The sequence below is a fragment of the Battus philenor genome, unplaced genomic scaffold (genome assembly GCF_028537555.1).
Source record: "Battus philenor isolate CCGP_79_NKW_IND1 unplaced genomic scaffold, ilBatPhil1.0.hap1 SCAF_28, whole genome shotgun sequence".
In the NCBI taxonomy this organism is placed as follows: Eukaryota; Metazoa; Arthropoda; class Insecta; order Lepidoptera; family Papilionidae; genus Battus; species Battus philenor.
Window position 1 is genome coordinate 4,252,589 of NW_027181691.1, and position 16,764 is coordinate 4,269,352.

General features: G+C 33.8%; 1 protein-coding gene across 1 annotated transcript in view; it reads right to left on the reverse strand.

The window, feature by feature from the left end:
- The window catches only part of mino (glycerol-3-phosphate acyltransferase mino), a 79,695-nt gene extending 63,500 nt beyond the window's left edge, over nucleotides 1-16,195 (reverse strand). The window contains exon 1 of the mRNA XM_068769506.1: nucleotides 16,082-16,195. The gene's annotated coding sequence lies outside the window, so the exon portion shown is untranslated. The remainder of the gene's footprint in view (nucleotides 1-16,081) is intronic.
- Between the last annotated feature and the right edge of the window lie 569 nt (nucleotides 16,196-16,764).

The window sequence follows — 16,764 nt, forward strand, 5'->3', positions numbered from 1 at the left end:
GCATAGGTCTACCCCAACGACCATCACCCAGATCACCATGTTTATTTATTGATTAAATGCTTAACAATAAACAAGTTATTTACAAAAATAGAGTATTCTGCACAATTCAAGGCTAGTAGCCAGTAGTTACATAATTTACATACCATTTTTTGTTTTAATCCACGATTTTTAATTTTTTAATAGTTAGATGTTCAAATGTACTTTGTGGTTCCGAATGGAAAACTAAAAACGTCACCTTTTTTTGCAATTATTTAATTTTTAGGTTTGTTAAGAACTATCCTCGAAAATATGCAAAAAATCAGTATTTATATGGATGTTATCACGTTTTGTCCTTTACAATACATTTAACGATTCACTATCTTTATTTGTGTTCAAGTGGCGGAACATCACCTGCTGGAAAAACAATTTGCTTCCAAAAAATTCTAATGGAACCTTTTGAAAGCAGCCTACATCCAGGGTCTTTCAATGACCTGGCTACGAAGAAAGCAAACAAAGAAATAAAAATATAACAAAAGGGTAACCTGCAGTATTCTGGTAGGAAAGCGACTAAAGTAAGGTGATGAATTAAATGATTAGGAAAAAATGAAAGAATTTGTGAAGTATAAATTGCATTTAAAAGGAAAAAAACATGAGACCGCATGTAATGTGATTGAAAAATATATATTTTTAATCAATATTTTTATAGAACAAAGGAAATGCGAGAGGCCTCCAAAACAGGGGCCGTAAAAAAGGAAAAAAACGTCCTGGCTATCCTACGCTGCGTCCCCATCCATGGTCTCCGCTCCAGGACCTTAATGCCCCGGCGGGCAATATCAATTACTTTAATTCTTCTACAGATGTCATTTAATGATTAACTCTCATTTATTAAGAACATGTTTAATTGACAATGTAAGTAGACATGATTCTTTGTTTCACATGGTTCGATACCAAGTGGCACATTAGTCTGACGACGCGTTATATAATGAATCATTTCACCGTGAATAAGTAGCAATGTAGTAACTGAAACAATTATGTAAACGCCGCACTCGATAATTAGAGAGGTTAGTAACCGCAAATATGAAGTCATTTTATACTTACTTTGTTGAAATATTTATTTAGCTACAAGCGATTCTCATATTCACAGCGAAACAAAACTAGAAGTAACACTAAAATTTATTGCGCTATTAAAAGTTATTGCACAATAATTAAATGCATTTGATATTTACATATATTCATAAATTAAGTATTCTAAGTAAAAGTTCATTCAGTGCTAAAATTAAATTCACTCCGTTACTTTTATTAAACAATAAAACATTATTATTATTTGCATCTACCTTTATAATCGTAGTATAGTACTGCCGAAACCGCTGTACCGCCCCTGAGGTATACGCGCGGCAAGACGGAGGGAAGCATTGCCGCTACTTTTCGTCAGTCAGTCAACGCTCGTGGAAGCCGTTCTCCTTTTTTTCTCGGCCCCCATCTCGATGTGCTTTCCTATGATACAGTGGCTCCAGTATCACTATAATTAAAGTAACTATAGCTCTTTTTCTCTTACTATACCTCAAACTCATTCACATTGAAGTCTTATGTAGATTTATTTGTATAATACAACCTACAGAGACTACAAAGTATAATATTCTACTAGCTTCGGCATTACTATATATATTGTTTCGTAGAATGATTATTTTAAACCAAAAATTTAGTGACACAATTTTAAAGTTCAGAAATGACATACAAGTATAGTGATAATAGATAAAAGTCTTTCGCTCTGCCTACAGAAACATTGTTACAATCTTAACCGTTTTCCTCCATTATGATTACAACCAAAAAATTAGAAGTAAATATGTAACATCAAATTTGCAACCAAGCAATAAACACTAATATAAGTTTTTACTAATTTTTCTTTAAGCAATTTTAAATATTCAAAACAGACTTGGTGTGCTGCGACTGATATAGTAAGACCCAGTTTCAGTGCAGACTATCGTTTTGGATTATCTACAGGATGGAGTAATCTTTAATCGCATCCCTTTTCCGCCGCAAACTAGAGTCGTTACGCCCTGCGTGATCGGAACAACTTGTTAGTCCCCGTTATCTTAATTACTGTATACAATATATAAGTTACATTATAATTGTACACAATTCGTACATTATACATACAGGATACACATAAAAAGTAAATTTGAAAGTCACGTAACTTAATCAGCAACCCTAAGTAAATCAACAAAAAAAAAACAATTTTGTGGCCTTCCCAAAATAATTTCTCTATCTGTAGTTGACAAATATTTTAATAAACTTCAAAAGTATGGAAATAAATGAATGAAGTAAAATTTAATACTGACGATAAAGTACCTACGGAAAATAAATAATTGAAATAAAAAAATATTTTAAAAAGTATCCTTTGCATCTGAAAATCGATTTAAAAAGAATTAACGATCTTGTAGATCATCAAAAGGCAACACTTAGTCTTGGTACTTTAATAATAAAATCATATTAGCATTTTCTATTTAAAAAGTCATTTTTCTATTTAAACTTATTTGAAGATCACTAAGGTATCGGTGCCTTAGGAGGATCTTCCATAGACGTTTAGGCCCTGGGGAAGGGGAATTCTGTTTAGATATAGTAAAATTCTATCATTGTTGCAAGTGCCGATGCCGACTTTGACTAGCTCGGATGCATTTAAAATATTATCTGGATGATATCCACAGCTGGAAAAGGTTATAGCAGAGTGGAACAGCTAAAGTAACTCTAGCAACGCTTCTGTCAATAATTCCGTATTAATGAGATTATAACGAGGACAGTATGTGTTCGAATGTCTCGAGTTAAACCAATCCAGCCAAATCGACAAAAGTTGACAGCCAAGACTCAATAGCTACATCTTGATTAGCGAAAGCATTATTATGGTAAGTTCATGTTAGATAGGATAAACCACAAGCAATATCGAAACCAAAAGACTGCATCATGAGAAACGAATGCTTAGTTAGTTTCTTCCAACAAAGACTAATCAGATATGTTGAGCAGGCGAAAACATTAGTATTTTCCTCCTATCTAGGGCAAATTTATTATGATATCAACCCAATAAAGTACATGCGTAGTGGAAGATCACAGCCTGCACGTCACAGGTCATTAGATCGCGCGTACGACCTGAATATTGCTCGATACCATCCACCAACTGCGTCAGCGCTAAGCTTCGCAGATAAACTTTATCGTGTCATTATATTTTACTATCGGTTAGTTACAGTTGCGAATAGAATAGGCAAAAACAGTTCTCTTATTAGATGATAAAATATATCACCTCTTCTCTCTATCAATAGTAACGTTGCTATTCCTCTGATTGTGATTTATGAGTGTCAGAAAATCAATTATTGTACATTCCCTTCAATAGTTATCCAGTTATATATACTACAGTTCACAAGTAAATTTATCGCTAAAAAGTAATGTTATTGATGTCAAACGCGTTAATTTCAAGCATAGTTATATATATCTCTATTATTTATGTTAAATACAGAAGCTTCGTAGAATAATGAATTCTAGGTTTAAAGCATTTATTTGAATTTTTGTAAAAAAATTGCGTAATTTAAGATATTTCAGACGCCTGGTTGCGTACTGGCGATGACTGACGCAGCAGCCGTTTATCGTTATTCACATAACAATATCATAAAAATGATCATAGTAAGTAATAGAGTAAGACATTGGCTTCTCCCATGAATTTCCCATAAGACCGATTGGAAGCAACCCGCATCCAGATTCTCATGAATATCTGAACAACATTTCCTGTCCGCCTATCCTTCCTGTACATAAATATAGGTATGAAAAATTTGCACATTAAAGTCTAAACACAGTGCTACTGAAGGTATTTTACGAATACGAATAACATATTTTAAACTACCCACCTGCGTCTTGGCTAGTAATATTTGCACATATCAGTCTTTCTCGGTAAAGATCTCTTCATTTATGCGTTGGTCACGTGATGTAGACCATCAATAAATAAATCAATAAAACAAAGCAACTATAAACACTAAGCGTTCTTTCTTGTAATCAACAAAGCCCTAGGAAATAGGCAATATAAAGTGGCAGTGGTTACACAGCGTAGAACAGACGGCCGCTGTGGCCTTAAGGTGCTGGCGTAGAGACCACACACAGACTGGCAAGCATAGAACCGCCCAGATGGAGAGTAGACTTTAAGGTCGTTGGAAGCTGGTTACAGGCCGGTTCCTTTTCATTTGAACGGCCTATATATGCCAGCAGTAAAAGCCCCATGGCTAAAATAAGGATGATGATTCTTGAAAGTCTACCTGCCTATTTTCGACCCACATTTTGCGGGGTATCATATACCGGGAAGCACTTCCGTAATGTATATCAAATATTTGCGTCGATAATAATTAACATTTTCCGATAATTGCGTCACCGTCATTTAAAAATGTTATCTTTTAAAAATTGACATCAAAAATGAAACAAACAAAAAATTAATGCCACATATCAGCAAGTGCAAAGGCGTTAAAGCGAAAAAAACTGTAGACGAATCGTAATTGACGTTAGCGCTGGCACTTTTTTTTGTTTTCAGCCATGTGACTCTACTTATATTTATACACGCTAGCTATTTAAAAAACTGGTCCATATTTAAAAATAGCATTTTTGGCGTTTGAACATGCGTGCCGAAATGAGCAGACAAAATAACATAATGTGACAACTAACACGATTCGAACTTGTTAATCACATCATAATTGCGTGCGTTTATATTTAAGTACATATGCGGGTGTGTGTGTGAGAGTCAAAGAGAGAGAGAGAGAGAGAGATAATATAGTTAACTAATTTGTATGTGTGTGATTTGATTTGCAAGTTTATGTTTAGAAACAACATATGCATTGGTTACATAACAAGTAAACGTAAATGTTAAAAACTTTAATTAAAAAAAATTAATCACATATGCATTTCATCATTGTTTATGCTAAAGAATATTACGGAACCGAATGTAGATCCTCATGCAGTATGTTCGCTCCTCTAAAGTGCTAGAAAAAGACAGTCCTAGCTGTACACCGCAATGCAGGATCTAAGTCGTCAAAGTCATCACTATCATCATCATGTCAGTCGATAAACGCTCACCACAAGACATATTCCTACCACAAATTTCGCCACAATGTCCTAGCCGGTCTTGCGCTGCCCGTATCCTGCGCCTTCCTGCCACGTTGTCTATGTCCTTGTCGTGGTATAAGTATCAATAAATACTTTTCGTAGCTGAAAACTATTGGGAACTGTAGATATAATGATGTGGATTATTAAGTAAAATTTAAAAGTAATGTCGTCAACGTAAGTGCAGTTGTGCCAACTTAATAATGGTTGCGTTCTCAAATACCAACAGGCAGAGTTCCGTAAACCGCACGAAGAATTACTACAAAACAGATAACCCCAGCGCCATAGTGAAGATTTAACAATAAAATACATATTGAAAAAACCTTCAAAATCATGCAAATTTGTTATCACCTCTAACTGGCCAAAAGGATAATTAATAAACAATATCTGAAACAAAGGGCAACTCCAAGGTGACACAACAATCGATACAGTATGTACTTCGCAAACACCAACGTCCGATACGATCACGGATTTCAATATGATGATAACGAAGATAACTTAAAATTATTGTTTTTAAGCCCTCCACTGATTATGTATAGGATTAATCCGTCATCAATTAACACGTGTAACGCGTAGTCATCAGCCAAATTTTTTGACACAAATTTTTAGAAGATTACCCTCGTAATATTTTGCTCATTGTATTTTATATAACAATCGGCGCAAAAGTAATGTCAAAATTTGAACGTTCATCAATTTTTGCAAATGTCGCAAAATTTCACTGTGCTTTGACGACATTTATGATGTAATTATAAGGAGAATTAGTTGTCAACAAGCGATGGCTATATTTACACCATACACACTTCAAGTACGTGGAATTATTTTTACTGCTTATTTGACAAATTTTCCTCTTCATCGTGCTCTATGTGCTCGAACAATCAAGCGTTTGGCCGAGCGCCTCGTGCAAACTGGGTCCGCTAGAGAGGTCGCAAACAGTACCCGACCTCGTATTGTCTGTTGTTTTGCCAGCGACAATTCAAAATGCCATAATAAGAACCCAATTATGCATCAACTACGGAGGTGGCCACTTGAGCGACATAATTATTTCCAATTAATGTCACCAATCTTTCACTTTCACAAAGACTTTTATTTTTCAAAACAGAGCGCTTTTTAATTTATAACAAACTGGCTGCCGGTTAATTTTTTGACATTAACGTAATTTACGCAAATCCTATCTCATGGGTTCTATATGTCTACCCACTCCATGGAGCATCCGCGAAAGTGACCTATGAGTTTGGCGGTGGAAGAACCAATTAACGTCACCCGCTCGCATCGAAGTTCCCGAGGGAGCTCTCGACTTTAATAACATTAAAACGTAGACCTTTAAGAACCTTAAAAAAGACCGTCAAGGTGCGAGCCGTGGAAATAAGAGAATAGGCGCCGCTGCCGGATGCGTTGACGGTGGACTGACGAAACGCAGTGGATGATACTCCCTCCCGTCTCGGTGCGCGCGTAACAAAGGCGCGGTACAGCGGTTTCGGCAGCACTATAGTGCAAAGAGGTCTAATCAACTACAAATTTTTCCCAACACAACGCTGTTAAAGCTATAAATGGGTAAAAACAGTCATTAATGACACAAAATACCTTCATCTTAATAGTTTACCACAACATTGCATTGCGGTAAATAACGACAAGTCTGTAGATTATTTATAGCTAAAGGTCAAATATACTTTTTAAGCAATCGTTCTATATTATCAACGTAAAATCGGACAATGACTCTTAAAAAATTCTTATTAACATAACAAAGTATTGGGCTGATATAATTTCAACAACATAGCAAGTTTACAATATATGTACATGTACAAGTTTATACGTGTATTGTACCATAAGAAAGGTTTTACTTATCATGAATCAACAAGAGGATTAAGACGTTCAAATGATTGTGAGTAAGGACTTTTGCGACAACTTCCCTACGTACTCTTGACTTAGTGGTTAACTCTTTTTTACAACCCGAACAGAACTTCTTTCTTTTTTAAATATTTACAAATGCCGTTTGTGTGTATTTACAGCACTAGTCGGGGTAGAGCTTTGAAGACGTTTAGTCGAAACCTCTATCCAGCAACTAAGTGACTATACATATGCCGTTACATGTACTCTTTCGAATTGGAAGGTCGCAAAGTACTCGTTAAGATGAATGCTCTATGATGAGATTACAGAAAAGGTGGCGGCTAGACCCCTTTAGGTGTAATGTATGGAGACCACGGGCTGGCAAGTAGTATAGGACATCCACCATTCAAAATGGACGGAATACCTTATTAAGTTACTTGGAAGACGCTGAATGCAAGCGGTTTTCACCCTGACCTATTGGAAATCTTTTGGAGGAGCAAATGCCTATGTGGACGCCCTATGGCTGAAATAATAATGATGATTCGAAGATGTTCGAAAACGACCACGTGGGTTTGTTGTAGTACTAAACGTAGCGATCACGGGCTGGTCGACGCAGCGAGAGTTGCCCCCCCCCCTACTAAGTGGACCGATAAAATACTAAAGGTCGTGTTGATTTTTGGAGGAAGCTTATCAATGCCTTACAGTGAGCATCTATCGATTGACAAGATGCGTTTGTTAATAAAGCACGGTATTTTAAAAGACATTACACACCAGCTCAAAAGCGCGAGACTCAAGACCGCTCCGGATGGCAACGTACTGTGGACTCACTCTGCCCCATCTTGGGGACAAAGAAATAAATAAATGACGATGACACACCAGCTCAAAGTTCGCTTATTTCATTTTGTTGCCGTGGTCACGTTTTCCAACATTCAAAGCTAAAAGTATAGCGAATATAACCCGATACGTTATCGTTCAAGAACGTACATCCTTTATCCGGATAATTTAAATATTATAGATATTTCTGATAATCCTTCAGATATCTAATCGCTAAAAATTGATTGAATATGTAATAATTATGAAAATTTGCTTGAAATGTCACAAAGTAACAAAAAAAATAAAACAAAGAAAACGAAATCGTATAATCGGGACGCATAATAAAATAAGACTTAGTTTTAGAGATTTAAAATAAAATGACTGCCAAAAAATAAAGGTAAAGGTAGAGGAATATAATGTCTTTATCGTGGATGTAAATAACGACGCACTGACGGCACAGACAACAATTGTTGAGAAATGGACTCGGACCGCCTAAGCGCTCGAAACGATAATTGTTAGCGGGCTGGCGGGCGTTGCACTTTGTTGCACGACTACTACTGCATGTACGGAAGTGGCTAAATATTGGTCCTTTTCTTACATACTAGTATTTCACCAAATTGGGATTCAACCAAACTCTTGGATCGCTTTGGTGGACGCTTCATGAAGTGACTAAGCTCAAAGGCACCTGCGTGGGGACTACAACATCCTCGATTTCGGACTCTATAATACCCACACAAGGGCTTCTCCGAGATTCGAATCTCGACTTGGTTAGTTGTTATTGTCTGGCTAATAACACTAATACCATTCCGGAAAGCGTTAACGCCAGGTAAACAATTACAAATGTATTGTTAACAATTGTGAATGACTGGGCCCAAGCGCCCCGACTAGAACATCTCGGCTTATCTCGTCGAAAAACTACTCATTAATAAGTTTTTAATAAAGCGTTGGCACTCAGTTTCCAAGTGGTAAACATATAATGAAATTAGTTTCTTGTTTGTTTATTGCCAAAAATCAAATAAAAGTGTATTTCTTCTTAAGCGAATAATTTTAATACCAACGACCGTTTCATGATTAATAAACCTGGCTGTACATCAACAAAAAACGTATCGTGTACTTTTTCAAGATTAGATCAATAATAACATCTGACGTCAGTCTCAATAGATAAACACAACGAAACTTCATAACACGGACATTATTATTTAAATTACATTATATTACACAATCTTTTTCAGGCAACACAAATACACATCTTTGCAGTGCAATAACCGAGGTGTTATGTAATATTGGGAGGTTAGAGAAGGGTCTTGAAAAGTAATACCGCACAGCGTCACAATAAATATAACATTCATTGCAATGAATTCACACTTAGTTGTAAAATCTACACTAAGATTGATCAGAGACTGAACTATGACTTAGCTGTTACATATGGACTGCCTTTACTAAAGTATGGTGGACTATTTATAATCACTTAAATTAAATAACGCATTGGACTTTGTTCTGGCAAACATTCACTACCAATGTATTATCTTTTAATTTGGTTAACAATGAGTACTCATATCAATTTAATAATATATAGACATATTTTAGGTAAAAAAAATATAAGATCATTACAATCCTCCGCCTTTAACACATTGAGTGCCATGCGGTTTTATAAAGACTTCCCTGTCATGCCGCGCCATACATTTATTGATCCCATGATCCAGCTTACATGCAAACATTCCCCAAAAAATGTCATGTGGAGAAACAGGTTCCAACTGTTACTAAGATTGTTGCACTTTGCCTACAATACAAATGATAATAGATCCAACCATTTGTTCAAAATCCAACCACTTCTGGACACCACTGGAAACAAATAAAAACAAAAAAATATAACAACCCGTCCGAGGACATATGCATCGATGAATCGTTGATTCCGTTTCGAGGTCGTATTATATTCAGGCAATACTTAAAACAAAAGCGTCATAAATACGATATCAAAATATATAAATAATGCTGCGAATTCGACTACATATCCTTTCGTGTATTCGCGTTCAAATTTCGTGCTATTTTTCTGCGGCACAGGGTGACAGAAAATATGTCCAAACAGGTAATAACATTTAGTGACACTTGCGAGGAACAACCATCTTAATGTTTACGTTTTTTCAATAAAATCCATTAAAATCTTTTGTAAAATGCTTAATTTTTACCTTTATTATCATATTTTTTACAGTCAGTCAACGATGACCGACGTGGCACTCAACGTGTTAAGAAAATTAACAAGGTTTATTATTTTTAAGTTATGTTAAACAATTACTAAATCTCAAAAACTCGAAATACAATCACGAAATATTTTCATAAATCTTAATTTTTTTGTATTTGCCATTGTACATAATTAACAAGTAAGTTTAATTTTGCTAGTGCAATTCTAGAACTACGTCTTAATGGTATATCTGGTATTTCTAATGTAGAAGGTATTTCTTGTAGCTCTACATCTTTGTTGTACGAACTATTTACATTTAATGTCATAGAATTAGTAATTCGGACACAGAAAGATTTTATGTTTTCTAATGCTAATATCCTATCATTTTTCTGAAGAAATGTGTTTTTCATAAGTATTTTTCAAATCGATAATTTATGTAAACAAAAATTAATTTTAATGGAATATACATGCAAAATAGGCATTGTGAATTATTTCAAAAGTCTATTGATTTTCTAACTTATCAATCGAGTCATTAACTTTATTAATTTAATGACTCGTTAAATCAAATTTTTTTAAGTTCAGTTTTTCATAAATTTTTATTAGTACAAAATTAATATTAGTTACAGTACCCGGCGATAAATATTGCATATCAACGCACGACTGACAAAGCGATTGTCTCGTTGCAAAGGTCAATGTGCAATATTTATCGCCGGGTAAAGTATATTTTTATCCCTTATTATTTTACAACAAACGGTCTGACACGATATCTATCTAAGAAAAGGACCAATATTTAGCCACTTCCGAACATGCAGTAGTAGTCGTATAACAAATGCCACACAAATACACACGATATCTATCGGTGGTAAAATTGAACTAATTTTAAACTTTCTAAACTTAATCTTTGTGTTTGTAATATATTTGTGGTGCATAACTTGCAACTTTCTGAAATTTTTAATATTCCAGTATTAATTAAATCGATTTCTGAAGGTTCTTTAGTGTTACAGTTTAACTAAGCAATTATTTTCCTTGGCGTAACAAATTTATAATAATTACCGCTTTGTTATATGTGCCATTGTTCTGTAGCTATGTATCCGGTGTCACATTCATTAGGTCATTTGGTATTACTATACATATGTCTGGTTTTTCATTTTTCATTACTGTGAACAGATATTTAAATTTGTTTCTAATTAACATATATAAAAAAGAGCGCCCATTTCCGACCGGCTTGGCGTGGTAGTTTACTATCATATTAATATAATTGACAATTCAAAAGTGCGTATAAATGCCTGCTTCAATAAAGATAACGTGAATATGAATTTAGAAGCCTATTTCCAGAAGTAGAAATCCTGTAGCCGAAAATGATGATGAATTAAATGCGATTGTGATGAAAACTTTTATTGGTGTTACCATTTTTGATGCCGACATTAACAACAAGAAACACAATACTTTTGATAAGCGTTACGTCACGCCTTTCGTGGCTTGGCAACGCGACCGAACTCAAGTTTGTCAACAGTACAAATATTTACACTCAGTGCAAACGCCCTGAAAACGTACTCGGAAAAGCGCATTACGTTCACTATTAAATAACTAAGAGAAAATCGTCATCTATCTCTTTCATTTGTCATTGACAAATGGTAATTCTACAAAGTATTTAGAATCTTATAATGAAAGAAGAAACATCGGTCACGTCTTTCTCGAGTTATAGCGTGACCAAGAGAGAAATAAAAGTAATTTTTATTCATATAGATATAGGAGAAGAAGGACTAGATAAGTCTTGAGATAAATTTTGATACAAATAAAAACAACATTTTTAATTGTACGTAACATTTAAAATATATAATGCTTATTCGAAGAGGTCGCCGTTGACACACTTGTGCAGACGTTTTGTTTTGTTTACCTTTCTCACTAAAATATATCCTAGTCACTACTTCATAGCTAACATCCCACTAAACCATCACTGAAGTCAGATAATGCCCGCGTTGTACTCTGTTGGCTAATTGAAAAGCTTGTTTAGATCTTTCAGAATAGATACAGTCATTTTGTTTTTTAAAATATTGCTCAATTGTAGATTTTTCTCATTCCATAAAAAAAAATTCTATGACCTTCTCCTTTTGCGTATCGCTTAATTAGTTGATTTTTTTTTATCACACTATTCTTATTAAAATTATTAGTTAAGAAATGACCAGTGCGTCTTTTATATGCTGCAAGTCCTAAATCATTTTTCTAAAATACGCGACGTGGTTCTAGCTTCTATCTTCATCTCTGGAGATAAAGCCTTTTGCTTTTGGACAGGATTTCTTCGAATTCTTTCCCTTATTGCTTTGATCGCCTTTTTCATACGAACACTACGTAGACGGCTAGATCTTTTTCTGTCACAAACAGGTTTCATTATACCTATTAACAAATAGACCAGTCAAATATTTGACTAAATCCGAGCATATGGAGGACTTTAAAAATTACCTTTTGGCGACGTACCTACTTTATGTAATGCAATCACAGCGATTCGGTTTCCTTTATCACCCCACTCCATTTTAATAGAACAAAATATTTTACAAGATATTCGAGCACAATAAAACACAATGAACAAAGAATTAAAAATAACGACAAATCCCAAATTCAAAAATAATAATTTGATAATTTTTAATTATAACAGTACTTATGGCCAGTCTAAGTGTAGATTTTTTATTATAAAACACGAGTAGATATATTTTCTAATTTAAAGGTTTCGCTGGTGTTATTTTACGATAGCATAAAGGCTTACGTGTGTTAAATAAGTGACGTTTTCACGGTTGTTTCAGTTACTCTTAAACTTTCAATAAGCGTTATCTCGGGCCTTTTGTTGAAAAAAAAAACAATAAATAAATATCCAGCTACTGTTTTAGTGTCGTTGAATAGGTTAAGTCGATTTGATACTTGTAGGTAAGTTAAACATCAGTGATGCAGTATTGGCAGTATGCCGATGCAGTCGCTGATAGGGTTTCGTAAACCGTAATGCAATCTGTGATTGCATTCTTGCGTAAAAGTCATAACGTACACCGTACTATGACAATGCCTTCACATCGGACTGTTAAAGATTATATTATGTACAAACATGTGGATGGAAAGATGTTTTAGTTTATTATCAATAAGAATTCGTAATTCTTATTTATATTCTGGTTGCATTGCAATGATGGCTCATTAGGCCTACTACGTGGGTCGTCAGCTCCGAGCACAGTACCCAAACCCCTATCCTTACAACGCGATGAACCCGACAGCTGCACGGTTAATCCGTGTAATACTGAGAAGTTTCGTCTGATAGTTTATCTATAAAAACGAATTCAGTCGAAGTTCGCTTACACAGCACACTTGAACAGGAAAGCTAAACATGTACAGACCTACTCTATCCATAGATCATCTTCCTGAAGATATCTAGCAAGACTGCTTCTCAATGTTGTGAAAGAAATAATGTAACACTTTATAGAAAGGTTTTTGAGTACGCCCCTTTGGCATAGTTCTTCTTTTCAGGCGATGAACGCTCTAGCTAGCTAGAGGCCTTGATTCATTTAAATTCGGATTAGTTAGTCTTGTTTGTATTGGACATGACGTTAATTTAGATCAGCTTAGCTAGACTGGATTTACCCCGAGAACTAGGACCCCTGCTAGCTAGAGGTCGCCATAATGACAGATCCTGTGCTTCCCGCCATCCAGCTACTTCCCGCGACCTTAACTATGTTGTCGATTCATCCAGTGAGGGCCTACCCACGTCGCGTCTACAGGCGCGTGGTCGCCATCCGAGAACCTTTAGGTCTCTACTGCCATCGGTTACACGAGCGATCTTGGTTCTTTTGCAGATCTCCTCATTTCTGATTCATTCTCTTAGTTACAACAAAGAAATAAACTTGCCCGCGAGGCTCCGCCCATCTCTTCTTAAAATGATAATCAATGAAGCAAACAACATTCTACCAACATTGAAAGAAACTAAGAAATATTTGAGTATCTATGTATCAAGTTTCTCATACATGGTTGTATGAAAAAATAAATGAGATAAAGTTGTGAACATACTGCCTGGCTAAGTTTGGCAGCCAATGCTAGCTGCAGGTTGGTTTTAATTGGTCTATTATGAAATCTATAGAAGAGGGTTATGTCTTACTGTTAATATCTTAGGGCTGAAATTATGATAATGATCAAGACATATGTGCTTATGAAGCCACCATGTATTTTATGAACAATGACACAAGGAAATATTTGGTATTTTAAAATATTCATTTTATATATAAACATATTTTAGCAATAATATCTTATTCTCCACATTAATGAAAGCACATATGATTTTTTAATTATTTATATTGATTGCAAAATCATCAAATAAAACAGTTCACATTCAAAATAAAAACAGGTTTGCAATGCTATGATCTAAATCAGTCTCATGTATGTATTTAACAATAATATAGTTATTCATAGGCAACAGTAACTAAGTGTAATAAGTTATGTTCATATACTTATAATAATGGCATGGGCTGCAAGCAACCAACAATGTTTTTTGATAATGCATTATACACAAAAAAAATAATAACGGTGATAATTACCTGTAACACCAATATGTTTAATGCAGATAACTGATATAAAAATAAATCTCAAGTTATTACTCATTTTTTACAACAAATATTAATTATGTCTCAATTTTGATTTGTTAGCATTTGTCAATGCCACATGATGTAATTTGTTATATTATTATAGCTTCTTAGTTTCATGACATTCTTGGACAATGACTACCTAGACAGGGACCTCCATTCTTCTTCTTTTTAGCTGGTGAACACCCACTTCAAGACCCTGCGCTGCACAGCGACTTCCAACAACCTAAAATATGTTGTTGGTCCACCTAGTAGAAATCTCCATGGTATCTACTTATATTGTGAAACAATACTGCTGCAGTTAAAGAATTCACTAAGCTACATAATCATTTCTGGTGTCTTGTAAGGTGGAGGACACAAATAGTAAAGGGTTTTGTCATTTTTAACTTTCAAAGAGTATTACTTTATTGTATAAAAAATATTTGTGTGGTCTCCTAAATTACTAAACAATTAAAATGTTAACATCTTTTTAAATCAGGTAACTTATTTTTGTATTGTTTCATTGTGTATTATAAAGTTATTCATTAAAAAAATCTATTTGACAATGTTTTTTAATGTAAATTTTTCTAGCATTTTTACTTTTGTAAAAAATTTAAAGATACAAAATTTAAAATAGTCTGTTTCACTTATAATGTAAAATACAAATTGTTTTGATTTGATTACTAGAAATAGAAATATATAATGTATGAAATAGAGAATTTTTTCTCTACTCTTATTTTATTATTTATTTTAGTATTTTCATTGAATAAATAGAAAATTTATATCCAACAAAGGTTAAGGTATCCAAAATTTTATAGAATAGATATAGCCTACCCTTAGGACTATACTTCCTGATGCTGAAATACGATTGAAAGTTTTGACAGCCAAAATTGCCATTGGTATGTACATAAATTTTATGATAATTAAATTTGCTGAAACATATAAAACACAATTGACCAAAAAAGTTGAATGCTTTTTCATTGCCAGTGTATTTTAATTCATAAAACAAAGTTCAAGTGAATAAACATTATATCTACAATACTAAAAGAATCAAAATTGAAAATCTTTTCATTACATTTATATACTACTAACAATGTTTTTATGCAGGGTGACTGGTTATAGGTGAAAAGGATTTGTGCTGACAAATGAGCATATTCTCATCCATTTACAGCTTTTACGTTTATAACTAAACTTCCTGTATAGCTTTGCTGTTGAAATTATGCATTATTATATCTAGTACAACAATAAATTCAATTTATTTAAAAAAAAATGATGAAAAAGCAAAATACTACACAGTACTTAAAAATCAAAATGAAAACTTATAATAATACCCAGAAATTATATTACTTAAATTATTTTGTTTTCATCTCGGCCTAAAATTTTTGGGTACTATTAAAAATAAATACATTATAACATTGAAATTTCTCATAAGATTAAAAAACTACAAGAATTATAAGGTTAAAAATTTTTTGTCCAATGACAGTAAAATATCACCGAGTTATATTTAAAATTAGAAATTTAAAGAATTCGATACATTGTAAATGTAAAGCGCCCAAAATAAACAACTCACCGTGATAAAAATATGAATGAAGATAAAACTTTTCTCACTTGATATGCACAATTACTATATAAACTTTAATATAACTAAATTAAGATTGAGGTACTTAAATTTGCTTCAAGTAAATTTGCTCTTAAAAATTATATTTTGTAGATCACGTTTGTATTCCCGCAACGCACAGAAAACTAGACATTGATTCCAGGTTGCCAGTGCCTTGCTTGAAATTATTTTATTCCTAGGCCGAAATTTACACCAATAAAAAGAGGTAATATTCAGAACAATATCTCAGAATTCAAATCAAATAGCTTCATTTTCTGACAAGGAACTTAAATTTAATTTTCAATTATAGTTTTATGGAATGATGTTATAAATTTGTTAATAATTTAAATCGTGAATCGGGGCAATTACAGCCTACGAAGATTTTTATGATAAGTACTTAATTGAAAAGAACATGGTATAATCGTTATAAGAATCATAACGATTATACCATGTTCTTTTCATCATCTATATTAATTGCAATGTATACCTATTTTATGGAATAAGACTGTTCACTACGAATAAATTATATTCTACCGACAGAGTTAATGCAGCTCTTTTTAACTGGGTCTTCCCAAGCGAATGATAATTACATGATTGTATAGGACATGTAAACACATGTTTATCTTCTTGCTGTTAACTACCTTTTTCTGAGGTTA